The sequence below is a fragment of the Rattus norvegicus genome, chromosome 2 (assembly GCF_036323735.1).
Source record: "Rattus norvegicus strain BN/NHsdMcwi chromosome 2, GRCr8, whole genome shotgun sequence".
Lineage (NCBI taxonomy): Eukaryota > Metazoa > Chordata > Mammalia > Rodentia > Muridae > Rattus > Rattus norvegicus.
Window position 1 is genome coordinate 160,485,551 of NC_086020.1, and position 17,850 is coordinate 160,503,400.

The window sequence follows — 17,850 nt, forward strand, 5'->3', positions numbered from 1 at the left end:
TGGGGTGAGGTCCAGGGTGTCATTGGAGTTACGATAGCTGAGTCTTCTAACAGTGCAGTATAGACGCAGAAATGGCCAATTACTGTAGCCAGGCAGGACTTCCAGTGCGCAAATAAGGACAGCAACATACTCACAAAAACTTTAACTTATGTGTCCTGGTTACAAAATGTTTAGGAACAAACACAGAAACTGAGGAAATAGCCAACAAATAAAGGGACTAACTTGAGACTCAAGCTGTGGGCAAGCACCAATCCCTGACACTATGAATGATACTCTATTATGTTTGAAGACCAGAACCTAACATAACAGTCCTCTGAGAGACTCCACCCTGAAGTCAATGGAAAGAGGTACAGAGAGAGAAACTCACAGCCAAACAGTAGATGGAGCTCTGGGAACTTTTTGAAAGAGTTGTAGGAAGGATTGAAGGACCAGAGGACAACAAAGACTCAACAGGAAGACCAACAAAGTCAGCTGTCCAGGACCCTTTGGGGCTCCCAGAAACTGAACCACCCACCAAAGGACAGGCAGGAGCCGGATCTAGGCATATGCACATATGTAGTAGATGTGTAACTCATCTTCTTGTGGGTCCTCCAAACACTGTGGAGGTTGTGGGGGGAGCTGTCCCTGAGTCTGTTGCCTGTCTGTGGATCCCACATTTCCCCTAACCAGTGTGCCTTCTCTGACCTCATTGGAAGAGGATCCACATACACACTTGTAGTGACTTTATGTACAGCAAGGTAGGAGGTTCGTTGGGAGAGTAGGGGGCTGCTGATGCCCAGATAGGGGTTCCCTCTTCTCAGAGAAGAAGGGGAGGATGGTATGAGGACAAGACTGCTTTAGGGGATACTGGGAAGAAAGGTGGGGCTGACATTGGGATTTAAATTGAATAACTAAATTTTAAAAATGAAAAATAAACAGAAAAGATTACCCTGAACCCTGTTTCTGGAAGATGAATCCTAGTTTTAACTGACACAAGAGACAGAGGAGTGAGAGGGCTTATTCATGTATCCTGTGATTGTGTGTGTGCATATTTGTACAGTTCTGTTTTTATTTTAGCTTTGCCTTGTTATGTTTGGTTAAACACCGAGCCATCAAACATGTGAAGAATTCAGTACATACATGCTCAAAAAATACACACCCATAAATTTAAAGTTTCTATAATTAAAAGATACAATGATAACACAAAAGATTATAAATGAAGATTAAAAGATACCAACAACTTTCTTGACCTTAAGAATTTTATAGTCATAACTCCATTGTTTTCAGGCTTCATTTTATGTCAACAATGATCAAGAGAACTTAGAAATAGAGCTATAGAATATAATTTTTTTCATTTTTTTCTCTAAACATTTCAAAATAACTTTATACAAAATATCCAACACTTTGTACATGCAAAATAATTTTGAGTTAGTTTTTTTTTTTTATTAACTTGAGTATTTCTTATATACATTTCAAGTGTTATTCCCTTTCCCGGTTTCCGGGCAGACATCCCCCTCCACCCTCCCCTTCCTTATGGGTGTTCCCCTCCTAACCCTCCCCCCATTGCCGCCCTCCCCCCATAGTCTAGTTCACTGGGGGTTCAGTCTTAGCAGGACCCAGGGCTTCCCCTTCCACTGGTGCTCTTACTAGGATATTTTGCTACCTATCGGGTCAGAGTCCAGGGTCAGTCCATGTATAGTGTTTAGGTAGTGGCTTAGTCCCTGGAAGCTCTGGTTGCTTGGCATAGTTGTACTTTTGGGGTCCCGAGCCCCTTCAAGCTCTTCCAGTTCTTTCTCTGATTCCTTCAACGGGGGACCTATTCTCAGTTCAGTGGTTTGCTGCTGGCATTCGCCTCTGTATTTGCTGTATTCTGGCTGTGTCTCTCAGGAGCGATCTACATCCAGCTCCTGTCGGTCTGCACTTCTTTGCTTCATCCATCTTGTCTAATTGGGTGGCTGTATATGTATGAGCCACATGTGGGGCAGGCTCTGAATGGGTGTTCCTTCAGTCTCTGTTTTAATCTTTGCCTCTCCCTTCCCTGCCAGGGGTATTCTTTTTCCTCATTTAAAGAAGGAGTGAAGCATTCACATTTTGATCATCCGTCTTGAGTTTCGTTTGTTCTAGGGATCTAGGGTAATTCAAGCATTTGGGCTAATAGCCACTTATCAATGAGTGCATACCATGTATGTCTTTCTGTGATTGGGTTAGCTCACTCAGGATGATATTTTCCAGTTCCAACCATTTGCCTACGAATTTCATAAACTCGTTGTTTTTGATAGCTGAGTAATATTCCATTGTGTAGATGTACCACATTTTCTGTATCCATTCCTCTGTTGAAGGGCATCTGGGTTCTTTCCATTTTCTGGCTATTATAAATAAGGCTGCGATGAACATAGTGGAGCACGTGTCTCTTTCATATGTTGAGGCATCTTTTGGGTATATGCCCAAGAGAGGTATAGCTGGATCCTCAGGCAGTTCAATGTCCAATTTTCTGAGGAACCTCCAGACTGATTTCCAGAATGGTTTTACCAGTCTGCAATCCCACCAACAATGGAGGAGTGTTCCTCTTTCTCCACATCCTCGCCAGCATCTGCTATCACCTGAGTTTTTGATCTTAGCCATTCTCACTGGTGTGAGGTGAAATCTCAGGGTTGTTTTGATTTGCATTTCCCTTACGACTAAAGATGTTGAACATTTCTTTAGGTGTTTCTCAGCCATTCGGAATTCCTCAGCTGTGAATTCTTTGTTTAGCTCTGAACCCCATTTTTTAATAGGGTTATTTGATTCCCTGCGGTCTAACTTCTTGAGTTCTTTGTATATTTTGGATATAAGGCCTCTATCTGTTGTAGGATTGGTAAAGATCTTTTCCCAATCTGTTGGTTGCCGTTTTGTCCTAACCACAGTGTCCTTTGCCTTACAGAAGCTTTGCAGTTTTATGAGATCCCATTTGTCGATTCTTGATCTTAGAGCATAAGCCATTGGTGTTTTGTTCAGGAAATTTTTTCCAGTGCCCATGTGTTCCAGATGCCTCCCTAGTTTTTCTTCTATTAGTTTGAGTGTGTCTGCTTTGATGTGGAGGTCCTTGATCCACTTGGACTTAAGCTTTGTACAGAGTGATAAGCATGGATCGATCTGCATTCTTCTACATGTTGCCCTCCAGTTGAACCAGCACCATTTGTTGAAAATGCTATCTTTTTTCCATTGGATGGTTTTGGCTCCTTTGTCAAAAATCAAGTGACCATAGGTGTGTGGGTTCATTTCTGGGTCTTCAATTCTATTCCATTGGTCTATCTGTCTGTGTCTGTACCAATACCATGCAGTTTTTATCACTATTGCTCTGTAATACTGCTTGAGTTCAGGGATAGTGATTCCCCCTGAAGTCCTTTTATTGTTGAGGATAGCTTTAGCTATCCTGGGTTTTTTGTTATTCCAGATGAATTTGCAAATTGTTCTGTCTAACTCTTTGAAGAAATGGATTGGTATTTTGATGGGGATTGTATTGAATCTGTAGATTGCTTTTGGTAAAATGGCCATTTTTACTATATTAATCCTGCCAATCCCTGAGCATGGGAGATCTTTCCATCTTCTGAGGTCTTCTTCAATTTCTTTCCTCAGTGTCTTGAAGTTCTTATTGTACAGATCTTTTACTTGCTTGGTTAAAATCACACCGAGGTACTTTATATTATTTGGGTCTATTATGAAGGGTGTCGTTTCCCTAATTTCTCTCTCGGCTTCTTTCTCTTTTGTATAGAGGAAGGCAACTGATTTATTTGAGTTAATTTTATACCCAGCCACTTTGCTGAAGTTGTTTATCAGCTTTAGTAGTTCACTGGTAGAACTTTTGGGATCACTTAAATATACTATCATGTCATCTGCAAATAGTGATATTTTGACCTCTTCTTTTCCGATCTGTATCCCCTTGATCTCCTTTTGTTGTCTGATTGCTCTGGCTAGAACTTCAAGAACTATATTGAATAAGTAGGGCGAAAGTGGGCAGCCTTGTCTAGTCCCTGATTTTAGTGGGATTGCTTCAAGTTTCTCTCCATTTAGTTTAATGTTAGCAACTGGTTTGCTGTATATGGCTTTTACTATGTTTAGGTATGGGCCTTGAATTCCTATTCTTTCCAGGACTTTTATCATGAAGTGGTGTTGAATTTTGTCAAATGCTTTCTCAGCATCTAATGAAATAATCATGTGGTTCTGTTCTTTCAGTTTGTGTATATAATGGATCACTTTGATGGTTTTCCGTATATTAAACCATCCCTGTATGCCTGGGATGAAGCCTACTTGATCATGGTGGATGATTGTTTTGATGTGCTCTTGAATTCGGTTTGCCAGAATTTTATTGAGTATTTTTGAGTCGATGTTCATAAGGGAAATTGGTCTGAAGTTCTCTTTCTTTGTTGTGTCTTTGTGTGGTTTAGGTATAAGAGTAATTGTGGCTTCATAGAAGGAATTCGGTAGTGCTCCATCTGTTTCAATTTTGTGGAATAGTTTGGATAATATTGGTATGAGGTCTTCTATGAAGGTTTGATAGAATTCTGTACTAAACCCGTCTGGACCTGGGGTCTTTTTGGTTGGGAGACCTTTAATGACTGCTTCTATTTCCTTAAGAGTTATGGGGTTGTTTAACTGGTTTATCTGTTCCTGATTTAACTTCGATACCTGGTATCTGTCTAGGAAATTGTCCATTTCCTGAAGATTTTCAAGTTTTGTTGAATATAGGTTTTTATAGTAAGATCTGATGATTTTTTGAATTTCCTCTGAATCTGTAGTTATGTCTCCCTTTTCATTTCTGATTTTGTTAATTTGGATGCACTCTCTGTGTCCTCTCGTTAGTCTGGCTAAGGGTTTATCTATCTTGTTGATTTTCTCAAAGAACCAACTTTTGGTTCTGTTGATTCTTTCTATGGTCCTTTTTGTTTCTACTTGGTTGATTTCAGCTCTGAGTTGGATTATTTCCTGCCTTCTACTCCTCCTGGGTGTATTTGCTTCTTTTTGTTCTAGAGCTTTTAGGTGTGCTGTCAAGCTGCTGACATATGTTCTTTCCTGTTTCTTTCTGCAGGCACTCAGCGCTATGAGTTTTCCTCTTAGCACAGCTTTCATTGTGTCCCATAAGTTTGGGTATGTTGTATCTTCATTTTCATTAAATTCTAAAAAGTTTTTAATTTCTTTCTTTATTTCTTCCTTGACCAGGTTATCATTGAGTAGAGCATTGTTCAATTTCCACGTATATGTGGGCATTCTTCTCTTATTGTTATTGAAGTCCAGTTTTAGGCTGTGGTGGTCCGATAGCACACATGGGATTATTTCTATCTTTCTGTACCTGTTGAGGCCCGTTTTTTGACCAATTATATGTTCAATTTTGGAGAAAGTACCATGAGGAGCTGAGAAGAAGGTATATCCTTTTGCTTTAGGATAGAATGTTCTATAAATATCCGTTAAGTCCATTTGGCTCATGACTTCTCTTAGTCTGTCGACATCACTGTTTAATTTCTGTTTCCATGATCTGTCCATTGATGAGAGTGGGGTGTTGAAATCTCCCACTATTATTGTGTGAGGTGCAATGTGTGTTTTGAGCTGTAGTAAGGTTTCTTTTACGTATGTAGGTGCCCTTGTATTTGGGGCATAGATATTTAGGATTGAGAGTTCATCTTGGTGGATTTTTCCTTTGATGAATATGAAGTGTCCTTCCTTATCTTTTTTGATGACTTTTAGTTGGAAATTGATTTTATTTGATATTAGAATGGCTACTCCAGCTTGCTTCTTCTGACCATTTGCTTGGAAAGTTGTTTTCCCAGCCTTTCACTCTGAGGTAGTGTCTGTCTTTGTCTCTGAGGTGTGTTTCCTGTAGGCAGCAGAATGCAGGTTCCTCGTTGCGTATCCAGTTTGTTAATCTATGTCTTTTTATTGGGGAGTTGTGGCCATTGATATTGAGAGATATTAAGGAATAGTGATTATTGTTTCCCTTTATATTCATATTTGGATGTGAGGTTATGTTTGTGTGCTTTCATTCTCTTTGTTTTGTTGCCAAGACGATTAGTTTCTTGCTTCTTCTAGGGTATAGCTTACCTCCTTATGTTGGGCTTTACCATTTATTATCCTTTGTAGTGCTGGATTTGTGTAAAGATATTGTGTAAATTTGGTTTTGTCATGGAATATCTTGGTTTCTCCATCAATGTTAATTGAGAGTTTTGCTGGATACAGTAACCTGGGCTGGCATTTGTGTTCTCTTAGGGTCTGTATGACATCAGTCCAGGATCTTCTGGCCTTCATAGTTTCGGCGAGAAGTCTGGTGTGATTCTGATAGGTCTGCCTTTATATGTTACTTGACCTTTTTCCCTTACTGCTTTTAATATTCTTTCTTTATTTTGTGCGTTTGGTGTTTTGACAATTATGTGACGGGAGGTGTTTCTTTTCTGGTCCAATCTATTTGGAGTTCTGTAGGCTTCTTGTATGTCTATGGGTATCTCTTTTTTTAGGTTAGGGAAGTTTTCTTCTATGATTTTGTTGAAGATATTTACTGGTCCTTTGAGCTGGGAGTCTTCACTCTCTTCTATACCTATTATCCTTAGGTTTGATCTTCTCATTGAGTCCTGGATTTCCTGTATGTTTTGGACCAGTAGCTTTTTCCGCTTTACATTATCTTTGACAGTTGAGTCAATGATTTCTATGGAATCTTCTGCTCCTGAGATTCTCTCTTCCATCTCTTGTATTCTGTTGGTGAAGCTTGTATCTACAGCTCCTTGTCTCTTCTTTTGGTTTTCTATATCCAGGGTTGTTTCCATGTGTTCTTTCTTGATTGCTTCTATTTCCATTTTTAATTCCTTCAACTGTTTGATTGTGTTTTCCTGGAATTCTTTCAGGGATTTTTGTGTCTCCTCTCTATGGGCTTCTACTTGTTTATTTATGTTTTCCTGGAATTCTTTCAGGGATTTTTGTGTCTCCTCTCTATGGGCTTCTACTTGTTTATTTATGTTTTCCCGGAATTCTTTCAGGGATTTTAGCGATTCTTTCAGTCATTTTTGCGATTCCTCTCTGTAGGCTTCTACTTGTTCTCTAAGGGAGTTCTTCACGTCTTTCTTGAAGTCCTCCAGCATCATGATCAAAAATGATTTTGAAACTAGATCTTGCTTTTCTGGTGTGTTTGGATATTCCATGTTTGTTTTGATGGGAGAATTGGGCTCCGATGGTGCCATGTTGTCTTGGTTTCTGTTGCTTGGGTTCCTGCGCTTGCCTCTCGCCATCAGATTATCTCTAGTTTTACTTTGTTCTGCTATTTCTGACATTGGCTAGACTGTCCTATAAGCCTGTGTGTCAGGAGTGCTGTAGACCTGTTTTCCTCTCTTTCAGTCAGTTATGGGGACAGAGTGTTCTGCTTTCCGGCGTGTAGTTTTTCCTCTCTACAGGTCTTCAGCTGTTCCTGTGGGCCTGTGTCTTGAGTTCACCAGGCAGCTTTCTTGCAGCAGAAAAGTTGGTCTTACCTGTGGTCCCGAGGCTCAAGTTCGTTTGTGGGGTGCTGCCCACGGGCTCTCTGCAGCGGCAGCAACCAGGAAGACCTGTGCCACCCCTTCCCGGAGCTTCAGTGCACCAGGGTTCCAGATGGTCTTTGGCTTTTTCCTCTGGCGTCCGAGATGTGTGTGCAGAGAGCTGTCTCTTCTGGTTTCCCAGGCTTGTCTGCCTCTCTGAACCTTCAGCTCTCCCTCCCACAGGATTTGGGTGCAGAGAACTGTTTATCAGGTCTGTTTCTCTCAGGTTCTGGCGGTGTCTCAGGCAGGGGTCCTGCCGCTCCTGGGCCCTCCCCCATGGGAGCCCAGAGGCCTTATACAGTTTCCTCTTGGGCCAGGGATGTGGGCAGGGGTGAGCAGTGTTGGTGGTCTCTTCTGCTCTGCAGCCTCAGGAGTGCCCACCTGACCAGGCGGTTGGGTCTCTCTCACAGGGTCTTGAGTTATTTTTTTAATGTGAGCCTTTATAGATCAAAGAATTCAACTGTTTTCTTAATTCAGTGAATATGATCACATTATTATTATTTTTAATTTTTTTTTACTTTTCCTGTACATTTCTAATTTTTTCTTTATTGTGATCTTATGTCTTATGTACAGATCAGCTATTTTCATAATAATTCTGAAATACATGATACTTTTAAATCTCTTTTGTTTGTAAATAAATAAGAAGCTCATATTTAAATAAACAATTGATATTTTTGTAGTTTAACAAAGGTTTTGGTAACAAAACATATATCTGAATAATTTCACCTTACAATATTTTCTCAAAGGATGAAAATCTGATAGAAGTAATTTCTTTTAGAAGGAGTTGCATACAGGAATTGACCTTAATTGGCCTTCACATCTAATTAATTGTTTGACTTGATGTATAATTCTAGGTGGAGGATATATTTTCCTTCCAGTGTTGGAGGATTTGATTTGTTGATATTGTGATTGTTAATATACAGTCATTTTGGAGAAGCGACTTATCATTCTTTCTCATATTATTTCTGTAGAAGTTTCTGTAGTTGTTTATATTGTGGCCTCTGAAATTTCAGGCTAATAAATAACCATATTTGTCTCTTTTCATTTATTTTGATGGAAAATAAATGATTCTTTACAACTCAGAAGTTCATGTCTATCAGTTTTCAAGACAGTTAACCATAATTTCAGATTTCCCCTTCATGTTCAATGCATGTCTTAGGAATTCTAATCATCTGTGGTTGAAACTCTGTAGAAGGTTCTTTAATGATTTGATCCTTTTGAATTTCCTATTTTTCTTTGTCCTATTTTGCAAAGAAAGAAAAGGCTATAATTTTAAGTTTCTTCTCTTCACATGTAACACTATATTGTTAATTTCTCATAGATTTATATTATAGATTTTATTTCATGACATGGTATTTTCATAGTTATTTATTATTTTTATTATTTATAGAAAAAGGAAGTAGTTTTGTTTTCACAATTATGTTTTTCTTCTTTGAATTTATCAGACATGTATAAAAATTATGCTGGTCATATTTACCCCTGAGGCCTTCCCTTCATCTCTCCTACCCTCACCATATCTCCCACACCCTCTTAACATCATATCTATTTTTCTTAAATCCAGTAAGTCCAATTAGTGCTGCCCACATGCACATGTGTATGAGGTTATCACTAAGGTAAGGAAATCCTATCAAAGTTGCCCACTACCCCTGAATAAAAAGTAGCTCTCCCTCCAGCAGCATTCTCCTTGTATTAGCTTCTCAGGTTAGGGGTGAGACAACTAGCATCCCTTTCCACCCATGTTGTAATATTTAAGTCTTGCTCTTAGGGGATGATGTCTTATATGGGTTACAATTGGTGTGGGTTCCTGTGTGCAGCAGGCCTCTACACTCTGTAGCACTTACGTTCTTTCTGCATCCATTTTCATTATATTTCCCAAGCCATGGGATATGGGAGTGTGACATAGATGTCCCAATTATGCTAAAACATACACACACACACACACAAACACACACAAACACACACACACATACACAAAATCACACACATCATTTTTTTTTATTCTCAGTAGTTTGAACACTGACACATCACTGCATTAAACACTATCTTCTGCCACAAGAAGATTCTCTGATAGCTATACAGGATAGTCAAATCTACAGATATAAGTATAAATATCTAAAAAGCAATTTTTAAAAATGATCATTTTGAAAACAACATTAATAAGCTATCCTTTATGGCCTATGGCTTTACTATCCTTAGGTTTTTACCATGTGTGAAGTTTTAGGCTTGAGTTCCATTCAATGGAAGAGGTCTTAAATACAATCAAGGTAATATTTAATTATTACAGTAACCATCATGCCACAAATGCACAAATGGACATTTTCCCTTCAGACCAGTGTTTAAGTATGTGGGGTGCTGTGTTAGTTGTGACCACTGATGTCTTTTCTCTCCTAACAACCTGAAATTCCCTTCCTAGTACTGTGAAGTCAAACCAAGAAGAGATGTTCCTTGTCACTTTAAGACTGATTTCTCTATGTCTGCAATGTGTGTGTGTGTGTGTGTGTGTGTGTGTGTGTGTGTGTGTGTGTGGTGTGTTTTAGCAGTAGGATCTTACCCTCTTCTTTTTAATGGGCAACCAATAGCAGGAGGATGTCTTGGTTTGGGATGCCACTGTCTTCTCCTTAATGAATTACTCTTAGAAATGTACCCTGTGTTTGGCACTGAAAATTTTATTTGATACTCTTTAAGTTCTATGATAAAAGTCATGAAAAAGACTAAGGACGGAGGGAGCATACCTCAACATAATGAAGGCATATATGGTAAACCCATAGATAATATAATTAAAATGGAGAGCAATTAAATGAGTTTCACTGAGATACAGAACAAGGCAAGGTTGTCTATTTTTCCATTACAATCACTTGCATTGCTTGAAATCTTAACTTAAAGGCAAAAAGTGAAAAGAAGACAATACAGGTTGGGAGGAAAGATGTTTAATATCCATACTTGCTAACAATTTGACCATCTTCCAAATTTGATAAACACATACAGAAAAAAATGAAGAATAAAATAGAAATCAATTGCATCCATAAGAGGAAACCATGAAAACAATCCCTTTGAAATTAGGCACAAAGCAAACAAATAAACAACACAAACCTGGGCATAAACTTAAGCAAGACAGAAAAAAGTGATCCCTGCAATGAATCTCTTAGGACAATGCTGCGATAACTGAAGAGGACAGCAGAAGATGGAAAGGCCTCCTGTGGTCATAGATTGGAAAGATTAATACTGTAAAAATGGAAATCCTGCAAAAGCACTCTGCACACTCATGTACTACTCCAACTTAAATGAAAAACACTTATTCCTATATAGAATAATTTCATTAACCATCTTAAAATTTATTTTATAAATGCAAAAAAATGTGTTTTCATCAACTCCACCCTCATTTCTTCCCTCAAACTAAACTCGTAGTTTAAACTCAGGAAAAAGTAAACATAAATAATTATTTCTTAAATCTTTGTTTACTTGTATGTAATGTTTATGAAAACTCTTGCTTCATTTGAATGAAATTCACTAAATTTTCTCACAGTGTAATGAACATATGAATGAATGTTGTCTATTAAACTTTAACTTATAAAACTATAATAAACTTTGTTGAATATAATAAACCATTAAATATTTTCCACATATTTTTATGAATATTAATTTTGAACAGATAAGGTAAAAAACTTGGAAGGCATTGTCCTGAGGAGGCTGTTGTGGTCATAGATCTTTCAGGACTGCAGCCTGTTCTAGCCCCATTATGTTCAAGAAACCCCTGTTTATCTGCATATCCAAGGACTTCATTCACTGAGAGTTCACATGTTTGCTTACCAACAACCCTTCATTTCTTTATTTTTATTTTCCTTGTAATGATAAAAGATAGATATATTAAGGCAATTCATGTGGCTTCTGGAGGTCTAGAATTCAATCATAAACTTATTGTCAGACTAGGTATGAATACTCAATCAGTAAACCATCCATCAAGGACTTAGGTATTTGGTCTTTTAGTTGTAAAGGCAAAGAAAATTTTACCTGTGTTTTGTTTGTAAAATAAAAAGATATCAATTTTTGCATCACAAATTTTGCTTTTCCTCTATAAAATAACATATGTAACGGTATCTTCTCCATAGGTTTGACTGGAAAAGACAAAGTAGTTAGTACAGAAAAATTTAATTTTTTGTTTATGTACATGATATGTATGCCTTTGAGTTGGTTGGGTACATGCTATGACTCACACGTAGAAGTCAGAAGATAACCCACGTGTCAGACCTAATAATCTAACTTATTTGAGATAGGACTTTTGTTTGCTGCTGTATACACTAAGCCAGTTAGTCCATGATCTTCTGGGGACTTTTCCAACTCTACCTTTCTAATCAGTTTGGAAACCTAAGGATTACAGTCGCATGCTGCAATGCTTGACCTAACATGGCCCCTAGGGATTTAAACATGGGTCTTCACTTAGAAAATGGCAAGTGCTGTACCCACTGAGCCTCACCTCTATCCCAGCAGAATCTTTTTAAAGTGCGAGATCTACTGGATATACTCAATAAGAATGACTAATACTATTTTGTTTGAATATCATTAACATTTTTGTGTAATTCAATGGATTTTTAAAGATAGTATTTTATCCATTACCCAACAGATGCTTTTCATCTTTATGTAAATCTGACATAGTTGTCAGTAATAGTAATGAATTTAACTTTGAATGATTGAGTTCTAGTAAACTCTTTACGTCTTAGGAGAATGATATTACTCATTATTTTCAATTTATAATGTCAGACTTATTAGCTTTGTCCAGTTCTACACTGAGGGCACATAATGTTCTTTGTTTTGTTTTTCTTTTTGTTTTGTTCTTTCCCCTCAAATAACAAGATTTCTTTACTGTATATTTCACATTTATGTTATTCTCATTCTATTTTGAAATAACTATTTTTTAGTGTCTCATAGTTATTTAAAAATCACTTAAAATTCAGTTTGATTTTCAAACTTGTCCTCAGACTGGTCTTATAAAATTTTCATGTTTTGATCTTTTTGTCAGTGTCTGCTCTTCATAACATATAGAGAGGACATGATTATTCCTGTTTAATTTTCAAATCCATTCATAATTTCATAGGGAAACATTGCTTCTCAAGGTATCAGTAAGTCAGTCACTGCAAAAGTGAGACCTGGTAAGCTCATGACATTAAAGTATCAATGTTCCAAGATACTTATCTACTCCTATTATGTCCATGTGACACTCAAATATCAATTTCTCTTAATAGTTTTTTCTTGAACTGTGTCCTGAATACCATTATGTTTTTCAGAAAAATAAAAATATATTTTATAAATTTTGAAACATTTGTTGCAAATTTAAATAAAATAAAGTTATAATATACTTTAGATTATAGGAATGTTCCTAACTTGACAAAGATCATCCTTTTATGTGTACATTTGAATGAAAACACCTACCATTTATTAACATGCAGAGAAGCATGACTGTTAAATTACTTTATTCTTTCTCTACACTATATTGTCCTAAATTTATTAATTCCGTGAATTAGTACCATTTATCAGTTTATCAAATATATTACATATATGGACTGGATTTTTACAATACTCTTCAACATCAAAATGCACATAAAAACATTAATTTTAATTAAATAAAACTTTCCATTACTATATAGATTCATTATCAAACAGAACTTTATTTCTTTATTTTTATTATAATTATTAATCATTATTATGCTATAACTCTATGTTATAATTAAGTTTATAACTTTTCCAATCAAAACAAATTTACAAAAATGTCCTTTGAGGGGTTGGGGACTTAGCTCAGTGGTAGAGTGCTTGCCTAGCAAGCGCAAGGCCCTGGGTTTGGTTCCCAGCTACGAAAAAAAAAAAAAAAAAAAAAGAAAGAAAAAGAAAAAAAAAGGAAAAAAATGTCTTTTGAAATATAACTTTAATTTTCCTGTACTTGATTATGATCACTGAATGAAACCTTATATTGAAATGAAACCTTATAAATATTTCTAGTAGTATTTTAAAACTTTTAATAAGTGTCAATTCTCTTTGGATTATGTGGTAAAAGTTATTTTTTGATATACCATCAAATAATATTTTTACTTAAGTGCAAACTTTCACATTTCAAATCCATTTTTTTGTTTTTAAATAAAAAGTACTCAGAACTTTTAATTAAACATTTAGAAATAGTAAAAATTCATTTTAATGTTATTAATTATAATATTCTTTTTAGTTAAATAACACAAATGTCTAGAAAATGTAAATTTCATGTGGAGCAAATGTATTCTTATATAATGCCTCATTTTACCACAGTCTTTAAATGTAATTTTGACTCATTATGTAGTCCCATTTAGTTGATTGTATCTGAATAACACTCGAAATGTATATAAGAAATACTCAAGTTAATAAAAAAAAAATTGTTGGGGGCTGGGGATTTAGCTCAGTGGTAGAGCACTTGCCTAGCAAGCGCAAGACCCTGGGTTCGGTCCCCAGCTTCCAAAAAAAAAAAAAAAAAAAAAAAAAGAAAAGAAAAAAATTGTTGAAATAAAGATGCATGTCATTTGTGACAATTTAAAAAAAATATTAAACTCTTGATATTTCTCTTTGAAGTTGAGGTAGCCCTTTGTTTTCAAAGTAGTTGATATTTAGAAATAATGGCCAAAGTTGGGTATATGTATTCTTTTTATTGCATTTGCCTTAAAAAGTAGTATGTGTGAAAATTTTACTTCCTGTCAGATGTAATATAAACATTTAAATCCTTCTTTAAATTTAAGGGAAGACTTGGAAAGTAAGAGTAAGAGTGATTTGCCGTTGCAGTCACTGCCCTGTCAACTCATCTACCTTCTCAGAGTGTGGTAGTCTACTGAGTACATTGTGTCAGTATCTACCTTCCTTGTACCCATGTGACACGTACTGCTGTGCACTTCAAAACTATCTTAAACCGCTCTGCCCACCATTCTATTTCTGTAGACTTACCCATTCAGTAGTCTACTTACTGTTAAGGTTCTATTACTTTTTTCATATTTACATAGACTTTTCTAATAATTCTTCCCAGGTCCCCATTATTATTAATACTATGCTTATTTCCAATATTTCATTTCAATTTAACATACCACAGTTACTTGATAAATGTCTCATTTTTTCCTTTGATAGTTTTATTTTCCTTGGTTCCTTTCTTCAAACTCATTTTGTCTCCTAGAACCTAAAATAACAGGAAGGTCACACAGCAATGAATATCTGTTCTTTCACTGATTCTGGTATCACAAATTTAAAGAAGACATACATTAAATGAGGAAATGGCAATAATGTTTTCTTGAGAAATTTATGTCTGTGGAAAATCTTTATTATAATATTACTAAGATTTTTGATATTATATAATTCTGATAAGAAAGTTATAGTGAACAAGCACTGCATATTTTTGGGAAAAAGTATAGTTACAAATGGAAAGTTCTTTAGCTGCAGGGAAGACCGATTATGGGTAGGTTCTTTGTGAAAATTATTCATTGCATTATGATGAACTAATCAACTGTGATAAGTACTCTTACATTCGTGATGCTCATTCTCACAGACTCAGTAACTCAGTTTTATTTTCCAATATCTGCTATTTTTGTTTGTTGTTTTTGTTTGCTTCTTTCTTTTTTCTTTTCCATTTTTTTTTCATGGTGGTGCAGGGAGACTAGACTACATGAGAGCTATAATTAAGTTCTTGACACGAAACTGGAAAACCAAATCAATTTGGCCTGGTGGATTATTTTGAGGCGAAGGCTCTATGGCAAAGCAATTACAGGTAAAAATTACCTTACTGCCTTATTTGTTCAAGGGAATCCCATTTTCATAAATTCCCTCTGTGGGTATTTCAACAACCAGACTTTTTAATTCCTGCAAGAACTGGAAATTGATCCCACTCTACAAATTTATCAGTGTCCATATTGTTCCTATCTAGCTTTCCACATAATCTGAAAAAGACACAGTCTTTGTTCCTAAAATTTATGAATTTCCAAATTTTTTCTCCTTAAGATTCCTACATTTTTCCCTTTTCACCTATAAAGAGAAAAAAATTCTCAAATATCACCACTATTTTGAATATTTGACTACTTAAGTTATCTCTTACAAGAGATATTTAAATCCATATTTAAATTTTGCAAATGTTTTCTCCTGTTAATCTGCTTATTGTAGGATTATCTCGGAGAACTGGCTATGGATGCAGAAATAAAGGAAAGCCATTCCAACAGGGTCTTGCATATATGCACACTTGAATGAGTAATTTGTTAATGACTGAGAGTCTAATCAGACATTCTTGGTGTCATCATTTCAAGTTTCCATAATGAAACAAGTTTTATGTTGCAGAAAAATATCCCTTGGGTGAAAGCTTATGCATGTATATTTCCCATCTATTTATCGATGCTTTCTGTGGCCTACACTTATTTTAAATGAAACTCAAGCATTGAAATAAATATATAGTATAACTGAATCGTAATGGATTAGTAATGGTTCCATAGTGACTAAGGTGAGGGAAAATTTGTTTCAAGTGAATGAATGGTTTTGCAAAGCATGCAACATTCATGAAGAACCTAATGTCAATGTTAATGTGAGGGAAGAACCCTATTGTTATGTTTAAATGTTTGAAAATAACATAGGCACTGTAGAAGAAACTAAACTGTAATGCTTAAATCCTGAATTTTCATTAAAACCCTGCTTCTTTGGTAGTAGAAAGAGCAGCATAAAAAGTGAAGGAAATTACCTAGCATCTTAATTATCCTCAAAACAACTACTAGCTACACACAGTAATTCTTAGAAATTGACCTCTATCACATTAGGTTATACATGGACTTTGAATATTTCACAGGGAATTACATATTGCATCCTAAAAGACTATTATTATGTGTTATATAACTTTTTTTTTTTTTTAAAAAAAGAAGGCATGGACAAACGCTTCTACAGACAAGATAGACGACCATGACAATTTCATTGCGCCCAAGTGGGCCTTAGTGAACCATTCATTTGTTTTATTTTCCTGTGCATATTTTTAGGAGAGTGTGTAAGAAGTTACTTGTGGCAAAATGAGTAAGTTAAAGGCAGATGCATCACCTAAAAGTCTATTTCAATCTGGATGATGAGGCACAGAAGCTTCATTTATTGAGTTCATTGTGTAACCTGCAGACAACTGAACTAGTTAGAATATCTCCTGTGCCCAACTGTTGTGAATGCCTTGGGGAAGACCTTTTTTTTCCGGGGGGTGGGGTGGGTTTCTGACTGAAATCAGAGTCTGAAAACCTGCTAGACAAATTCTAAAAGAGCTGTAACATTTCGAGGAAGATACTTAATGAATCTATTACTTTTATGGGTCCCTTGAAATGCGTAAGTTTTATTTACATTGTGAATCTTTTTTTTTTTAAGATTTATTGGCATTGTATGTGTATAAAAGATTTTCCTGTATGTCACAAATTTATCTGATGACTGGTTATGAATGTTTGAGACTTGGAAATTGAACCCAGGTTCTTAATGATAGGAAGAAGATATTTGTACAAGTAACTTTTATTCACGAGATGTAATTGTTGTTTTCGAGGTTTACTAGTGAATAAGCTCAACTTTCTAGTTCTTTCTGAGTTCTGCCTGCATGGTTCCACTCAGCTGATCTGGCTCAAACTCCTCTCCAAGCTGGTTGACTCAAATTCACTTCTCTCAGCTTCTGACGGAATTGCTTCACTTGAAAAACCTGCCTCTGACTACACAGACCAAACTGCCACAAACTGGACAGCACAAAACTAATCTCTCTGCTGCTCTACGGTAGCTCCTCTTTTTTGTTTGTTCTCATGGAAGTTGGGCGTATCTTATCTGTAAGTCATTCTGTCAAATCTTTCTCTGATTTATTTGTCACATTGCCCCTAAATTAGATGTCACTTTCAAACACAGCTGCTTCCTCCTACAAACTAACTTTACTTTCATTGTTTGATATTGAAAGTGTACTAAAGGTGTGTTTGCATTCCAGCCAGAGGGATTAAAGGTGTGTCATTCCAGCTGGATCACACAGACCTAAAAGTTGTTTGGATGCGATCCCTTGCCAGAGCAGCTATGTTGCTGCATTGATATTCCTCTATAGTTCTCTAAACAACTAAGCCATTTCTCTATTCCAATTTCCTGAACCATCAGGAATTTTATTCTAAGGAAGACTATTTCCATTGAGAGGAACTAGCTATACTACAGTCTCCTAGAGAAAACATGTTGTAAGATAAGAATACATGTTAAGGGGAAAAAAAGCTGTCATATATTTTGTTTTTACCAGTGTAGGAAAAGTTCTATTTAGTTGGGAAAGGTGACATCTGTGGTTGTGGTATTTGTGTAGTTTTTTGTCATGAGAGAGAACATG

General features: G+C 36.1%; 1 pseudogene; it reads right to left on the minus strand.

The window, feature by feature from the left end:
* Nucleotides 1-16,724: 16,724 nt before the first annotated feature.
* On the minus strand, nucleotides 16,725-16,791 carry LOC120101213 (U7 small nuclear RNA; annotated as a pseudogene).
* Between the last annotated feature and the right edge of the window lie 1,059 nt (nucleotides 16,792-17,850).